General features: G+C 42.4%; 1 long non-coding RNA gene across 1 annotated transcript in view; it reads right to left on the reverse strand.

Moving 5' to 3' along the window:
• The window catches only part of LOC135324987 (uncharacterized), a 35,009-nt gene extending 19,393 nt beyond the window's left edge, over positions 1-15,616 (reverse strand). The window contains exons 1-2 of the long non-coding RNA XR_010386222.1: positions 15,228-15,616; positions 14,940-15,122 (exon numbers count right to left, since the gene is read on the reverse strand). This is a non-coding gene — a long non-coding RNA (uncharacterized LOC135324987). The remainder of the gene's footprint in view (positions 1-14,939; positions 15,123-15,227) is intronic.
• Positions 15,617-15,955: the final 339 nt, after the last annotated feature.

Here is a 15,955-nt window from a genome sequence, read left to right on the forward strand (position 1 = left end):
ACATAAACACTGGGGAGAAAAAGAAGAGAGCTAACAGAGGTACAACTCCTGCTGTCTTTTTAGCAGAGGAAAAGATAAGCATGAACATCTTTGAGTATCTGTCTGTAGAAAAAAAGTACTGGAAAAGCTTTCATGTACTAAATGAGCTCCTTCTTAACAAACAGCTATGGTGGTTCCTCTCCGTATTAAGCTTGACTCATGTTTATTCTTTTAGCACTAGAAAATGAAAATGACTGTCTGATCAGATTGTCAGACCCAGTGGACCAAGGCAATAAGAGACAAAAACCCCAAACAGACTTGATTTTGGCTGCCCTGCTTGTCTCCTGTCACCCTGAGTAACCTCAAGAGCTGTGTGCCTTATGCATGCTGTAAGCTGATCGCCCCCACGGGGATGCACTGGGGCTGCTGGCCGCAGAAGCTGCACGCCTGCTCTTCCAGGGCAGCGCCGGCCTGGGGGAGCGCTCCCAGCACAGTGCCTGCGCCAGAGGAGAGTGTCAGCATGTGAAGGGGCCACTGAAGAGACATCAGAGCAGCTTTTCCCTTCCAGCCAAACCTCCTGTCACATCTCAGTCAGTGAAATCGTGTCATGCCTCTGCATGCAGCTGAGGAAAGCGGGACTGATCAAATGGAGGAATAAACCAGCTGAGACACAGCGGGCTTAATTCTGACCTTGCCCACATGCAGCAGCAACTGCAACATCACACCACCGTCAGGTTCGTTCAAGCAGAATTGGCAGATCCTGCCAAGGAAAGTAATACAGGAAAACAGCGTTGCTGTGCTCTGCGTCTACATAGCAGTCCTGCTGCACCAAAAATGCCCATCCAAGGGAGTCTCGAGCATCTACTTGGGAGCTTTGTTTTATTCTGCTGAGCTGGATGGATTTTATGGATCACAGAGGCATTAATGAACTCTGTTAGGCAGTTCCAAAACACATGGCATAAAGCTCGTAAGCCTACAGGGCAACCTCTTCTCCAGGGCCAGGAAAGACCCGGGGAAAGTAGAGACCTCGGCAACCAACTTCTGAGGAGAGGAAATCTGATTTGGGCACCGTGATGAATGCTGAAAATTCCTTCCTTTCTACATTGCTACCCTCAGGGAGAGATATACACCTGGCTTTCTTCAGAAGGGATAAACTGAGGATGGATATGGGGGATGGTTTGCATTGTTTAGTTTGTCTGCGTTGCTGCAGAAACTTGAAACTTGCTTAGTGAATTGTATTCCCTAATCAAGTTATGTGTTGTCTAATGCTTGCATTTGCCCACAGCCTTAGCAGTGATGTAGGAAAGCTGTGGGGCATTTTTACACTTTCCCCTGCATATGGCAATATGGTTGATCTGGCGCCTAGAAAAACTCTGAGAAGCCTCCAAGAGATTGTGCTGGGAGGTGAAGGTTGGAGGATCCCTGCTGTAACTCCTCTCTTTCCGCTCCTCACCCTCCTTATGTGAAGGGTACACAAGGAACTAGGCAGCATGTGCAAGCAGAGCTGCCACACCACTCCTGAGGGTCCTTCCATGCAAGCGGGACTAGCAATTGGCCCTAAAGACCGGTTTGACTCACTGCTGTATCCACAAGGTGGCACAAAGCCGGCTTTGATTTCTTTTGCTTGCAGGGTCTGTTGCCATGTACTCCTTGAGTTCTTTTCTTGTTAGGCTCTGCAGGGCCTTACGCTGGGGTCTTGAGGACTCAAATTTACAAACATCCAACCATTTTCAAGAGCACTCATGCAGACCCAGGGGAACTGTGCCCTACACATAGATTGATTACACCATTGTTCTTTGTTACTGTTAACCAGGGTCCACCGGAGACAGGTTTTATCAGGTACAGATATTAATATTTGTGTACTGGTGTGGAGAACAGACAAGGCACTGTTCACTCCAAAGGCCTGCTGAAGAGGGGAAGGTATCACTGTTCACAGATGGGGAGTGGGACCGGGCGTAGGCCAGGTAGTCTCTCCCTGCCTGTGGACACACGCCCCAGCTTGCGCAGGGTACAATAACAATGCCTTTGTCCCCACCTCCGCTGTTATCTGCTACCAACCACTTGCGGCCTAAACTAATGTCAAGAGCCTGACCCACACCAAAGCTGCCTCATAAATCAAGTGAAAAGGGGAATTAATATCTACAACTACATGCTGATCAGGCATGAGAACCCATGATGGGGGGCCTCCACTATTTAGTTCTCTAAATCTGAAGGGTGGAAACCTTTGTCACAAGTTTTCATTAATTTCTTTTCCCTTCCCTTTTGAAAACCCAGCCAGCGGGTTGAGCCCAGAGGAGTGTGTCAGAGTGACATAGGTCCTGACTACTGATAAGGACGTCAAGAAACCTAATCACAATAGACATGCGCCTTAGAAGCATATGTGATAATAACAACAGCTCTTTGGAGCTCCCTCTCGGCTGGTCTGGGACCCCCCCCCCCCTTATTGTGTCCTGCACACTCAAGACCCCCCCGCAACGTGGAACAGGTCGTATTATCCCTGCTTGCTCTGTATGTAGTGTAGTGTGTTATTTTTTTTTACCCTGTTAAATACGGAACTTGCTATATTGTTTAAACTCTCTTGCTTAAGGATACTGGTGTACTTAATAAATATCTGAAACCTGATAACCGCCTGGCTGTTTGGCCAGTGAAGCGTTAAAAGAAAAAAATACAAGTCACCCCGCTGGCCACGAGCGGTGTTCGTGACAACTGGGGAGCCTGAATTCTGCACCAGGCCAGGATGTTGTGGTGTCCTCTGACCTTGTCAATGCATCTATGAAGAAATCATAAACTTCTTTTGCAGCAGGTCCATAAAAAGGATGACAAGAAGCAGTAGAGGCAATAGGAGAATCACATAGCTTGAAAGGAACTGGGCACAGCTACAGCAGCTTGTCCGCTCCGTGACATCATGCCTCATAAAGCACATATGACTGGTTCCCAGCCAGGCTGAGGTAGAAGCCAGCAGAACAGCCACACCATTTAATTTTTCGCAACAAACAGCGCTGCCTAAGTTAGAAGCATTAGACTCTCTGGCTAGTCAGAGAATATCCCTCCAGAAGCAATTCTGAGTGGTTTGTATCGTGAGAAGCCTTTTAATGTAACCTAGCATTGTGGCTTTTGTAGCTATAGTCACAGAAACTGGTTTCACTAATTTCTAAGAAAAAATGCCTGCAATTTCCGATCTTCATATGTTCTAACTGCATTATGTTCCCATCTCTTCTGAACCCATTTTCCTGTACCTCAGTTACAAGATATGCTACCACTTCACTCAACAGTGAACAGGAAATTCAAAAACCAAACAGCAATGAAATACCACCCTGACATAATTCTCATTACCAAAATTTCTGTGATAACACACTGTGATAACACACATAACCAGAGATGTTGTCTTGCTCACTGGAAAAACAGGTCACACATCAGACCACAATACAATGGTATCAGTGAAGAGCTCACGGTACCGGGCAGGAAATACTGCGAATCAGGCCAAGCCCGATGTTTTCTAGCCTTGCATCACTGTAAGAAAAGCAACAATGAAAGAGAAATGCAGAGTTAGAGAAGGGGAAACCCTCTTGAGATCTACCAAGTATTGGGGTTTGACATAAAAAAATGTGTATGTGACCTCATCAGGTGTGTCACACCTCATGAAGTGTATCACCTGATCAGAAGGTATACACATATTTGTAGATCATAAAGCAAGCTATGATGATATATCACCCCCCGGTGTGTTAAAGAGCTTGCAGCTCTCATTTAAGGGCAGTAAAATAAGTTTACTTATAAATGATTCGAGTGGGAATCTAATTTGCATCCAGAGCATTTCTGTCAATAAAAATGAACCACCCCAGACTACTGTCTCTCATCAGTTCTTTTTGCTCCTGGTTGTTACAAGTACCATGTTCTCCACAATGAAATAGTACAGAAGCTCCACCAAACACTTTTTGGTTTAACCTGGCCAGGGCCCAGAAGAGACCAACTTTCTGTTGGATCCCAGGGTAGGATTTAGTCTGCTTGACTGAGACACCTAAGTTATACCTGAATGTTAAGTACCTAGCAAAGCTGTCTTCCTAAAATGAACACCTATCTTCCCTGCACAGAGAGTGACAATACACAGGTGTTTTTAAGGCTTTGAAAGGGAAACAATGCCTGCCTAAGATTAGCCATCTAAACAGAACCCAGTAATCCCAAATGTTTTGATTTGGCTAATTTGGTCATTAAGCCAGATGGGTCCAGATTTAGAGGATGGTTTTTATTTCTGGATAGTGGTAGAGCAAAACAATACAGAACTGTCCCAGAACCGATTGCTCTGTTTTGCACTGCAATGCAACATTGGATATCTCTAAAACAACTCAAAAGCAAATGCAGCCCCACTTTCCTGGATGTAGAGAATCCTTTAGCTACAGAATTGCTCTGTGCCTTCTGTGTTAGTGCAGGTGGGAATGGCTTGCAGAAGGCATTGCCAAGTGCTTTGAACACTTCAGCAACACAAACTATTCATAATAATAGGCTGATTCACCTTTCTAACAAACTCCACGGCCTAGGAACCATGAAGATTTCTCTTTTTTCCATCTCTAACCCACACAGATACATGGCTAGTCTTCCTGGGGGGAAGAGTCTCAGCAATTACTCCATTTACTGCCCAAGCACAATAGAAATATATATCATTTTCTTTTCTTTTCAAAGAACACCATTTTACTCCCACCCATTCTCAGGAAAACCAGCATGGCAGGTTCAGGCCAGCTCTCTTCCCACAGAACTACCTCAAGGCTTGTGTGGCTGCTTCAGGAAAAAGGTGCCAAGGCTAGACCAAGGTCACACTGCTTCTCACCCAAAAAGGAAAAAAGAAGCGCAAAAGGGATTGCGGAGAGCTAGCCTTGCCATTCCTTTACCATTAGCTGTGGGAGAGAAAAGGGGTGTTGCCACTGGGAGCAGGAAGCTCTGTACACTCCAACCCTTCTCTAGGCAGAAGCAGCACCACCAGCCCAGCTTCCCAGTGACCTGGGAGAGACAAAAATGAGGCCATGCCAATTTGCGACCTGGAGCCATAGCTTTCTTCCCCTTTTGCTACAGCTAGCTCTGTTTTCTCATACACCCTGGTCAGTGATGCGGACAGTGCTATAAAGTACGAGGTTCCAGTGCTGTAGCACTTCTTCACCTGACTTAATTCTGTCAGTGTGTATGCACTGAGCCACAGGCCGAAACGTCAAAAATCCTCACTCTCCTTTCTGGCTGATTTCCACCTGCCTTGTGGAAATCCACCTGCCTTTTTCTTTCCACCTGCCTATCCAAAACCAGCGTAAATACAAATCAGGATGGCACTAACAAAGAGGCCTGTCAACAAAGGGTCATATTCAGCAGATGCTTTCTGTTCGCTTTAACGGCATCCCACTGACTAAAGCCATTGAGCGAGAAGGATTTTGTTGTACTTCTTCCTTTGACCAATTAATGTTAATATGATGGCTTTCAAAAGAAGTCAGACAGGACCTCAGGGAGGCAGCTAAATGCAAACAGCTTTGAGCACGGAGACCACTGCAATTGCAGCTCTTAATAAAATGCTTGGTATATTCAAAGTGGTATAAGTAATTATTATTTTCGCCACTGACAATTGCCTGAGTATGAGTATAATAATGAACTTTGTTCCTGGTAAAGAGCTGAAAAGCATTTCAGAAGTTTATGAGTATGTAGCCAGGCAGACAGAAATGCAAGTTCTCAAGGCTGAAAATGTGTATATCCTAATATTCTGTTTCCATAGCTGGATCCAGTACTCTCTTGGGTATTGCAAACAGCCAGCATAAACTCTAACATCAGCGATGCACCAAGACAGGGGTTCCAAATCCTTGATATGGCTCGTGATCCTTTTTATCTAGATGTCCAAAAGAACTTCAGAGGAAGGTTATTTCCTACATAGCATTTGCAGACAAGTCCATGAAACACTTGACTGGAAAACAATTTGTCTGCCCTACTTGCAGCTGATCGATTGCAACCTGTAGTTACATCGCCACAAACAGAACTACTCACGTTCACACAAAAGGCTTAAGTTTCATGTTCTGTCAAATAGTCAGCCTGAGCTTTTCATAGGAAATAAACTACAAATGCCCTCAGTGATAATCTAATCTATTGATTTTTTCCATCTGCATTTTCTCATATAATATAACATTATAATCAGATAGTTTCTACTCGATTCTCATTAGTTCTCAATATTCCTACTACACATACACACACACACTCTGAACAATAAATTCCTTCAAAGCGCTGAAAAGAATGTTTTGTGATTTTCACACTTTTGTATGCATCAGGAGATTTTCCAAGAAATGTAGTACGTATTTCCAAGATGTTTATCTATATAGAAATATGGTCCTTGCATGAATGAGCTTACAATCCAACAGCTGCATTTTGTGCTCCTTATTCTTTTAAGCAGTCCTTGTCCATAGAATTAACTTCTTTTGGCCAAGTTCTTTTCTACAGCCGTATGAAAACAGAGCAGATCCACTAAAGTGAAAAGAGCTATTGTAGATTTACTTTGGTGTAAAATACACTGTGAATCACCAGTTTCTCTTGAGCTAATTCACAAGTAAAGCCCACTCATGTCCACAAGACCATACATTAAACTATTATTGGACAAGTGGCAAAAACAAACACTGTGGCAGGAAAACATTTGCTAGGAAGAGAGGACACAGCCATAGCAACAAGAGTTTATAGATGCTTTGCCAGGTAATGACAACCTTTTCAAGGTTCTGGCAGATTTACTTTTATTGTCTGAGGAGATGATCGAGGCTTCACGGAAGAAATGTTTTATGGGATTTAAAGACAAGAGGAAGGAGGTTCCTGTAAACTGGGACACAGTGAAAGCTGATGTGAAGAAAGAAGAGGAAGAAATAGTTGAGTGTTTTTGACACACAAGAGAAGAGAAAAGCAAAAAGGAGCAAGGGCAGAGGGCCTTGTGGATATGAGCTGTGCAGGACCCTCAAAAGGAGGACAAAGGAGCAGATTCTGAATTCTCCCAGCTGTCAGAAAGCCTCCCAGCATTTTTTACGGCCTATGGTATTTCCCTTAATAGCCCCCAGCACAGCGATATTTTGGAATCCTGAAGGGGTGGATAGAGGAGCGGCAAAAGTACTGAGCTCTCCCTTTTGTCTGGGCTGTCTGTAAGCAGCTGGGCCAGGTGGTTGTGACCTGGAACAACCCAGAAGGGCATGACGTGACATGCTCTAGGCAGTGACTGAGCCAAATTCTGCTATTACAGTCAGGGTAATTTGACCAAATTCAGTTCAAGCATTCCTAAATTTATACCCCTTGTTCTTATTTTTTAAAAACAAGATTTCAAAATTCCCAGTGAAAATGCTGGAAATATCGGAGGGGCATCCCAAAGATCAAATCTAGGCCATGTCCTAAGGCAAGACTGGAAAGGAGTTCATTCATATCTGAGCAACCAACCACAAAATGCTCTACCTCATGGCCACTCCAATAAAATGGGAAGAAGTTGGCCAGATGGTGTCATTAATATGCATTTTGTACTCATGAAAGGGTCTACCTAAGGACAGACAGAAATAAGACATGCCTTGAGCAGAGACCAAAGAGAAAGGCACAAATTGTACATGCTGTTTGTAATATTTTTTTCAAAGGTAAAATCAGCAGAATTACCTGTAAATCAGCAGAGCAAATACAAACCCTTTCATTTAGAATATATATTTTCTGTGTCTGTGTATGCATACAAGTGTGTATTTATACATGTAAGTATATGAATATATCTATATACATATAGACACACACAAATATATTTATACACACTTATACAGAGATATTGTGTTTGTTCTCTCTGGTACAGTGAACTACCAGAGGCAGCAAGACTAAAATCCATCTCCAGTGAGGTGACTGGATGCAAAGTCCTGCAGCATAAACGTAACATACTTTGAACCCAACACTGGCTGGAACAGAAATCTGAAGGTCTCCTTATAGCAGTCAATACAGAACAGCCTCTCATACACCGCTCACCATGCACCAGTGACAACTTGCCAAGTACTGGAGTCCAGCAAGCAGTGTGGGATGGCAGAACTTCCTGCTGCACAAACAGCCATTTATCAGACTATTCTCTGAAACAAAGAATTTTCTGTTTTCCCCAAAACTGTTAGAGCTCCCTTCCTAGTAGGATGCCTCAGAGAGCAGTCTCATTAACATAGAAGCAATACTCTCAACAATTACTATAAGGAAAAAGGAGAGGCCTGTGGTTACACGGGACTGTCCTCATGGCTTCAGTCATATTTCCTCCATCCAGAACATACCAGGCTGTTTTACTGTTTGAGAGTACCCCTGCAAGAAAACATAAGCCTATGCAAACTTTCCTGTTTCCCAGGAGGGTGTTAATTCTGAAAGAGCAAGAGGTTTTTCTGTTGAGACATTTCTTTGAAAACGTACCTGACATTTATATTAATTTTTCCTCCTCAGACCGCAGTGCAAACTCCCATCCTTATCTCTTACCACGGGTTTTAGCCTTCGAGCTTACCCAGCCTTGCACGATACAGAGCTGGAGCAAAGCAAAAGGAAGTTCTGCAAAGCAACAGGAAAGGTATTACATCTTCGCTGAGTCAGCTTCTTGCTTATCCACGCTCCAGCTCCCGAGAGGACAGGGTAAGCAAAAGTCAGTAATCAACTGGGGAGAGGAAGAAGATGCACTGCTGGAGTGGTCAGGACTTTGCCTTGGGGAAGTCCTCTAGGAGCTTGTTCAGGGGCTTTAGCAGCCTTTCACTTAGCATGCAGTCTGTGACTCTGTCACTCACAACTCAGGAGCAGCACCACTGCCTTCACAGGCCAAAGAATATGGTTTTCAGTCACATGCATCAGCCTGACTGTGACTTCAAAATGAACTATTTCTGCCCGTCAAGTCAGGGTCTCTTCATTGCCCTTAAATCTTTTTGGTATTATCCACATAACTGAAAAGGAGAGAGCACTCCTAGCAACACAGGCTTAGGACTTTCTGCGATTTTCCTATCCAGTGTATAAGTTTTTTACCATGTTCTCACATGTATAACACATACCTGCAATGAGATTAACTCACAAAGTTCAAACCAAAGCCCCTTTGCTTCCTCTTTTCTATTTTACTGTCTACACTACTTTCTTCAAAGAACACTCTTCACCTTGTAATGCACAGACAGCCTAGTCTCCCAGTTACTGCAGCTAGCTCCAAGGTAAAACCAAGCTCCTCTGAAAAGGGAAACACTACTTTACTAAAAACACACAATGAGAACAGAATGCTAAATCCTGCAATACCACAACTCTTGCTGATGTACTGTTGAGAACCTTCATCTATTTGGAGAATTGAAAGGCCAATATTTGAAGTTATGAGTAATCAGCAGCCCATTAAAGGAGCCAAGCAACCTGAAGTCAATCTCGTGGGGCATATGCAGAAGCATCCCCTTCACTCTGCAGGTTTGCAGTGTCTCATCCCTTCCCCCTGGCTCCCCACCTGTCCTCTAGGCCGCTGGCAGAGGAACTGCACCACCCTGGCACTTGCTTGAACATCCAGAGACACAACCAGTTGCATCCCTCCAGAGGATAGCGTCTTTAACATTAATACCTCCTTTCCTGTCGTCCCTCTTATTGTTCTTATGCTGGGGCTCATACAGAACATTATCTTTATTTAGAGCCAAATTTGACAGGTAAAGGAGGTATAAAACACAGCCAAGGAAAGCAGCGTTGTTCTGATCATGGGAAAACAAACATGGAGAAATTCTTTTTCCTACAGCCAACATTCTGTCCCAGTAAATGGTAACATTTCTATGGATATTAGAAAAAAAATATCTTTAAATTCTGCAGCAGGATATTCTGCTACTTATTTTGTAGGATTCTTTCACCCACCATTCAGAAAGACCTTTCATGGCAAGTCCTAGAGGATTTTTCTGTATGAAGTTAAACACATCAGTTCTGGTCTCATGATATTCTCAAGCAACCTACACAGTCTGAGCCACTTCCTCTGGGGAACAATAAATCAATGCCCGTTGAAACACAATCTTTTGGTTCCACTGTCCATAAGCAAAGACATGTCTGCAATACAACAAAGGGAACCCTTGACAGCAAACTGGATTTCTGGGTAGCAACAAACATGACTCACTGCTAAGGGTTATAAGAAACAAAGCCACAGGCTGCTGGACACCAAATTTACAAAAATCCAGTACAACTCCAACTGCATAGTGGAAAATTGGACTTCCTCAATTTCTACAGAGGCATCAATCATTCTCACATATTGCTTATGTGCATGCAATTCAAATAACTTTGCCCTTTTCTTCAGCTTTATCCTATCCCTATCCCATTTCTGTTACTACTTTTGCTATTACTTTGCTACCTTTGACCTGCCTGTTCTCGCCCAAAGCAACTCAATTCTGAGCTTTGAATCATTTTCTTGCAGACATTAGCTTGCTTGAATCTTGCTCGTCTCTTAACCATATACTATATCCTCCCTCCCCCGGTTATTCAGTTAAGCACAGCCTTAACTTACATCATTTGAGTAGTTCTTAATGGGTAAGTGTTAATGGGTTGTGCTTAGCTGAACTGGGCAACCCCTTTTGTGGTGTTTTTACTCTCACCACTTATCATGCCTTTTCTATTCCATGCATCATACAACATGTCACTTACTACTAGACAATTACTGGCAACCGGACACCAGATTGCTTTTAACAGCTATCTCTGTGAAAAATATGAAATATCATTCATGCTCAACCAGTGAATGGGTTTCTGAATTGGGAAAGAGGAGGGGAACTGTTACAAATTTATGGAATTAAATTCTCATGTCATTTGACAGAAATCCTCTTAGTGATTATAAATGTGTGTGGCTGGCTGGCCGGCCCGTATTACAGCACCCTGTTCTAATTTTAATGTAATTTTTCATTAAATAAATCATATCTTTGATACCTCTGTCCTGGTAGGATGATGAACTGTTTCATTTGTTAGAAGTCCTAATTACTGTGGGTTGGATTGCACAGAACTGGAAGATTTTCCTAGGCTGGTAGTTATCTCTGCAAACAAAGCAATATTTTAATAGCTTTTGTATGAAACAAATGGATATTAAAAGCAGGACCTTAATGTCTGTTTATACAATGGCTAATGCAGTCGAGCAGCAGGGATCACATATTGCTCCCAGCTTCCAGGGCTGCAGTCACTCCACCTTGCCTGCACAGAAAGCCCAATATGCCACTGATTTTCCCACTGACAAAGACAGACTGCACAGGTTTCTCTCTCCTGAAACGATTGCACCCTGGACTGTGAGTCTTCTACGGGACTTTATCAGTATTTGAAGCAAAAATGTCCCAGGAATAACCAAGTATAATGATACTGGTCAGGAATTCAGTAGGTTGTACCTCTTTTCTGCAAGTCAATACTATGCTAAAGAAGATGCAGCAGAGCTGCAGTTGCTTAGGTGAGAAAATCAAAGATGTTAGTACCTGTGCTCATTAAAGATCCCATATCTTTCCCACATCTTTCTCTCGCAGGAGTGTGAGGAAAGCCCTAATGTAATTTCCAGAGACTACAGAGTCAAGAGAGATTGGGATCAATACTTGACTGTGGAGGAAAAGGAGAGAAGAAACTTTATATGAATTATAGCTTTGTCCTCACGGTTACAATTTTTATGCCTTGCTTAAGGAATAGCATGTTACTATACAGAAATCTGGAGGAGACACTGAGAGTGGGTTACTGTGTACTTGGACGTAGCAGGTTTTGGTGAAAAGTAAAAGCTCGAGTCCATGGTGCGAGGGGAGAAAAAAGTTTCTTTATGAGACCCGAGGAGATCTGCCAGGGCAGCAGCCTCAATTCTCGCAGCGCTCTCGCCTGGCCAGGGCAAACGTGCAGCGAGCCGGAGCCACGGCTGCGCAGAGCCACCAGGCACTCAGCCTCGGAGCCGGCGTGCTGTACACTGTGCACTGTGCTGGCTCCGCCAGAAGCAAAGCTCGTAGCCGGGCTACGCGAGGGAGGCAAAGGCACAGGACCTGGCAGAACAACCATCTCTGAATTTGAGCAGCTTGGCCAAGCACAGCTACCCCTTTCGCCATTTGACAAGGGTGGCCCATAAATGGGGCTCTGAACAGGTGGACAAACGGTGTATAGATACATTGATATCTCAGACCAGCCATAAAGTTTCCCTCAAAGCAGCTTTGATTTCCAAATTTGTGGGTCTGTCTCATTCTCTACAAAGAAACCACAGCCCAAGTGGCTGAATTTCAACTTGGCTTAAAAAAACCCTGCAAAACAACAACCCTATATAAATCACCGAGGTGACTGACACACAGACAGGCAACTTTACATCTCTGTTTCCTTTTGTGGGGAAGCTGCTATGACAAGAACTTTTACCACCTTTGACACAAACCTGCCCGTTACAAACCATCATCTGTGTATTGCCATGCAAACGGTGCAGGTGCTTTGTGCAAGTCACTTACATTCACCATTTGGAAACACTGCCTCGAGTGCCCAAGCCCACTTTTTTGTCCTTTATGAAGCACTGTCACTCACAAAAGCAGAGGCAGTTATTTTGTTAAAAGGAAGACCATATTTCTGAATTGCTTCCATCACCGATTGACTCACTGTTTTGAAGGTCACTATCTGAAGAGACTACTAAATGAGATTTAGGTACCAAATCTCCTCTTGGAGTCCTCACAAACCATCAACACAAGAATAAAAATCATTACTCCAACACTGAGAAAACAGTGACCTTCACCATTTGTCTTCTCTGCAATAAGGCCAAGCCTAAAACAATCTTTCAACAATGCTTTCAGGTCATTACCATGTGTTTCAGAAAGGCGTCTCAAGTACCTCTTTCTCAAGTGATCTGTACAAAACATGACACATTGTCTTTCAGGGAGTTTTTCTAATAGCTTCTCATACAAGAGCTGTCTGATATGAAAAGTGAAGTGGAACATTAGGCTTTGTGTAAACTTCTACCCTGTGATGCATTTGTTCTATTGCTGCTATAGAAGTCAGCCAACTCACTGTATTTTAGTTTTCTTTCTTACTGCAAATTCTACTGCTTGCAGCTTCTGATTACAGAAAGTACCCTGAAGACTGTGTGCCACAGCTTCCTCCTCGTGTGAAAATCACAGGAACATTACACACAAAACACAAATCAGCAGTTTTCAGGAATGAGATCTTTCTGGTATTTTTCACTTCTCCATTCTGTTCATATGTATCACTTTGCTTGCACTTGAAGCAGCAAGTTTTTCAAAAATCTTTTTCGCCTCAGTTGCATCGCTTCCTGGCCCTGCGACAAATGCTGCTTGCTGCCTGGACTACCGGGCTGCATGCTACATGCTCACAGCAGCTAACCGGTAACTTTGCTGTGTGAGGGTCCACAACCACAAAGCAAACATTTTATTAAGCAATTAAAAATCCATTCAATGTGTTGCATATTATATTAATTTGAAAGAGATCACTGTATTGCAGTTCAAGATTTCTAGATATACTGTTTCTCACATGAGAAAAAGCAGTGCTGACCACAGACATTATCTGAGAAATCCCAACAGCTCAAGGAATCTACCCCAATATGGATGTTACATGACAAACTGATTTTTACAGTAGTATGAAACATATGCAAGTGATGGCTATGTGAACACAGAATGAAAATAACAACAAACATAAAAGGAAGGAATATAGACCTTTAAAATCAAGAGCAAAGATTACCTCAAAGAAGCACTAATAGAGAAATTCCCTTTTTGGGCAAAAATCTTACTAAATTTATCCAAGCTTTACCAAGGGTTTGCGCATTTGCAAACATGAACATTCAGAGGAACACAATCATCTAACAGTCATTAATTATCTTAATTAATAATATATATAACTGCATATGATCACATCATAAGATAAAAATTATGGCTGCTAGCTACTTGGTCACCATTTGTTTGTGAAAAGCCCCAGCTCAGGTCTTTCTTTCACCTCTGACATTTTCCGATCATCCGATATTTGTTAGCCTAACATCATAATGACCTAGGCTCCCTGTAATATTTACTTACATATGCTAAACTACTTCTTATACTCTTAACCTGTTCTACCTTTAATGGTTACCATATATTAATCCCTATATTATCTTATGTTAACTACTATACTTAGGCCTAATAAAGGAGGTAGGATTAAATGATAGCTCTTACCCGCAAGTTATTTCCAAATGTGGAGCAGTGACTCTAATAGCAAATAAGGCCCATTTGAGTATCAGTCTGTACTGGAAAGAAATAGTAAGTTTTGGTCCAAATGAAGTGTTCTGGCATTCCAAATCAGGGTGACTCAGAATCCTTTGCTCTGGAAAAAGCTCACTACTTTTTCTGTACTGTGATAACAGCATTGACTTTCTTCACGTTGAGACACTCCTAGCTAAAAAAGGTCTAAACCACAGCATTGTTATTTCTCTAAATTATCTGTTGTAAACTGCTCCTCATTGTTCCAAAGCACTGCTAAACATTCCTCCTCTCCCACTCTGGAAAAGAGCGGATTTCAATGATGTAGTCCATTACAACCATTCGAAGCAGTACAGAATGATGTTTCAGATCCTCCAGTATGTTGGATAAATGCAGGAATTTCATACTTCTCCCCCCACTTCCTTTTTGCAAACCATAAGTTTTGTTCTTACTACTGGCCCCAAAGGGAAGGAAGGTCTTCTACAGAAATATAAGGTGCACTTGCCCTGTAGCCAGATAAGTGACAAACCCCTTGTCATTACAATGCACATCTGCAGAGGAACAGACTGGCTTCCTCAATCAACAAGCAAGTCCTTGGGGAAAGGAGAGGGAACTGTACCTTTTAGCACATAAAAATACAGATGACTTTTATAAGCACATGTATATGAGTAAGCTGAAAGTAAGATAATATATAAAGGGACTGAACAAACTGTCATTAGGAAATTATTTTGGCCATAACTTTGTTAGCTCTCTAAAGGTAGTCTCTAGAATCTGCCTGTGCTGTATCAGTTGTAGCCAGATTTAATGCGTTTGCTGCCTTACTTGCATTCCACGACAGAGCTCGTGTTCTTGACTTCTGGTTGCCCCAGATTCTGAAGCATAAAATAATGTTTATTCCAGCCAAGTTCAGCCATATTAAAGTCTGCTGCTCAACTTCTCTGTCCTCACAAGCAGCACAAGAACAGTTCTGTGGGCTTCTTGGTCTTTGCGAGACAATTATGTAGGCTAGAAAGGAAAGAAGCACAAAATAAACAATGAACTGGTCAAATAAGGACAGGAAGCCCCTAAACAGGACCTATGAGATCACAGTGAAAACAAAAACATACTCACACACACACACGAGAGGCATTCCGATATCCATCTATTTATGTTCATCTATATAATTGGGCAGAATATACTGAGCAGAGGCTTTTTCTTTTAATACTGTGGGATTAGGTTGCTATAAAGCAATCAGACAAAGATTCTCAGTGTGACCCTTCTGGGCTGATGTATGCTGCAGATATTCCCAAAGCTGATGGAGAAAGCATGATTCATTTTCATAAATTATTGAAGCAAAACAAACTTTCAGTATCCAGAAATAAATATCACATTGGTAACTGTTGTATTATTCACGACATATGTGCTGATTGAAAACCTATGTGCCAAGCAACACTAAAATCAATGAGTCAAATGTTTATTCATGGTAACTCATGCCAGAGAGGCAATGAGGACATACATCCGCATATACAGATATACTAAATGTTTGCAGGTGGCTTACTTCCTATTACAGGTGCCATGCTTGCTTAGCATTTATTATTAGTTTGCTTTTTCAGAATGATTTACACTTTTTATTTTAAAGGTGGCATAAAGTCTCAGAATTTCAGTGTGTATTTTGAATATTCCAGTTATGTGCATGCTGGATGGGTGGAGAAGTCTGAAGTTTTAGCTTCTGTTCATATTACTTTCTTACTTGTTTTAGACCAGAGATTTGAAGAATATGACAAGGAGGTTTTCCTTCCCCACTGTCAGAAGTGGTATACATCTTAGTATTACATTTTTCTTCATTTTATCAGAGGGAA

This window comes from Dromaius novaehollandiae, chromosome Z (assembly GCF_036370855.1).
Source record: "Dromaius novaehollandiae isolate bDroNov1 chromosome Z, bDroNov1.hap1, whole genome shotgun sequence".
Lineage (NCBI taxonomy): Eukaryota > Metazoa > Chordata > Aves > Casuariiformes > Dromaiidae > Dromaius > Dromaius novaehollandiae.